Source organism: Aplysia californica, unplaced genomic scaffold, assembly GCF_000002075.1.
Source record: "Aplysia californica isolate F4 #8 unplaced genomic scaffold, AplCal3.0 scaffold00585, whole genome shotgun sequence".
NCBI lineage: Eukaryota > Metazoa > Mollusca > Gastropoda > Aplysiida > Aplysiidae > Aplysia > Aplysia californica.
Genome location: NW_004797855.1, coordinates 314,742 through 316,840, shown reverse-complemented (window position 1 = coordinate 316,840; position 2,099 = coordinate 314,742). Strand labels below are relative to the sequence as shown.

Genomic DNA, 2,099 nt, shown 5'->3' with positions numbered 1-2,099 from the left:
TTCCCCCGTTCCTCCATCCTGCCCCACTCTCCTCCCTCCTCCCCTTCCTCCCTCCTTTCCCCCCTTCCTACCCCCTCTCCCTTCCCCTCTCCTTTCTCCTCCCCCCTTCCACCCTCCCTTCCATCCTTCCTCCCTCTTTACCCCCTTCCTCTCTCCCTTCTTCCTTGACCTTCCTCCCTCCTTTCCCCCGTTCCTCCCTCTTTTTCTCCTTTCTGCCCTCCTTTCCCCCTCCCCTTCTTCCCTCCTTTACCCCCCCGCCCCCTTTCCTCCTCCGCCAACCCGGAGTTAAAATTGAGGAAGTTGCGCCTTCCAAGAAAAAGGACGTAAAAATGTTATCTCGGGTCCTACCCACCACTGTTTATATCTTCTGATAATATTTTTATTAGTATTACTTGGAACGTGTATATATTGCAACATGTAATGCTAAGTTGTTGTTATTGCTGTTTCTGTTGTTCATGGTTTTCTTATTTCTTCCCTCTGTGAGCTCGTCTTGACGTACTTTGAGCACTTTACTACAGTATGGTCTTACAACTAATTTATTGTAAATGTTGTACACAGTCAGTCAGAATGAAGTCCTTTACATCAATCGAAAGCACTTGAATGGTTGCAATTTTCCTAACGTCATGTAAGGAATATTTTTAAAAAAACAAAAAAAAACAACCACCCCCCCCCCTTCTCCCAAACTAAACTGACTTTACCTTTTACTTTTACCTTTTTCATCTTTTGCATCTTTCAAGCGTCCAGGGGAGATGCAGTTTTATGTGGTAGGACAGCTCCGTAGCTCTTTCAGTTGTGATACTATGTTTTCTCAGAGTTTCCTTGACACCCTCGATCCACCTTTTGCGTGGTCTTCCTCTTCCTTTATAGCCTGAGTTCTTGATGCTGTAGGCTCTCGAGGCTGTCTGGCCAGGTGACATACGTAACAGGTGGCCAAACCATTTTTGCATCTGTCTTTCTATGTAATGCAGACTGGACTCAAAGCCGATAGCTGCTCTTATTTTTTCAATTCTCTGCCTGTCTCGTCTTGTGATGTTAAGGGTTTTGCGGAGACATTTCATTTCGCAGGCAGGGATTTTGCTTTCGTGGGTTTTACTTAATGTCCAGATCGGGCACTCATAACAGGTAGCATAATGTTGGTATAAATATTCAGGTGATAAGCTGTCTCTTTGTGTCCAAGATACTTAAACTCCTTCACTAGTTTCAGTTGTTTGCTATTGACATAGATGTTCAGGGGTCTACGGTTTCTGCTTACTTTCATAACTTCTGACTTTGATGCTCTTATTTTCATGATAAATTTTTCGCAGCTGTGTGTGTGCGTGTGTGTGTGTGTGTGTGTGTGTGTGTGAGAGAGAGAGAGAGAGAGAGAGAGAGAGAGAGAGAGAGAGTGAGAGAGAGAGGGGGCGGAGACAAAAATGGGTGGGTGGGGGTGGACTGGTTTCGTATTGCTTGTATGAGGTGATCATGGCGTGTTTCAGGGAAACGGTAAGAGACATCCTGGTGCGTGGCTTCTCTGCGCTGTTTGGTCCGCTGGTTGTCCTGTATAAAAAGCCGTATTCTGGAAGTCGTGCGCACATCGTTCTTGTTCTTCATATCTCTGCACGTCTCTTCTGTGACGTCGGTGAGTCTTTCTCTTGTTCTGATTGATTGTAGATATTTTACGCCCCTTCTATACAATTCAGATTACTTGGGAGGCGGGCTGCTTCATCTCTGCTTGTCAGGACCAAACGCCGCCGATTAGTGAGACGATACATTTCTGTTCACATAAGAGAGAGAGAGAGAGAGAGAGAGAGAGAGAGAGAGAACGAAAAGAGAGAGAGAGAGAGAGAGAGAAAGAAAGAGGAAGAGAAAGAGGAGAGAGAGAGTGAAGCGGGAGAGAGAGAGGGGGGGTGGAGAAAGCGGTAGTGAGAGAAACAGACTGGTAAACAAACAGACAGACAGATAAAAATACAAACATGCATACAGAGAAATAGACAAACAGACTAATAGAGAGACGGCCAAACAATGAATCAAAGATGGAGGGCATTTTCAATAATATTATGTATTTTCCTTCTAACAATCGTTGCTTAGGACCATCTTATCACGCCTGTATTTGCAAGTTG

At 44.9% G+C, this 2,099-nt stretch overlaps 1 protein-coding gene across 1 annotated transcript in view; it reads left to right on the top strand.

Annotated features, from left to right (window-relative positions):
- Positions 1 to 1,500: 1,500 nt before the first annotated feature.
- Positions 1,501 to 2,099, top strand: part of LOC101847901 — a gene marked incomplete in the record, with an annotated part of 46,908 nt that continues 46,309 nt past the window's right edge. Inside the window, 1 exon segment of the mRNA XM_005107211.3 lies at positions 1,501 to 1,618.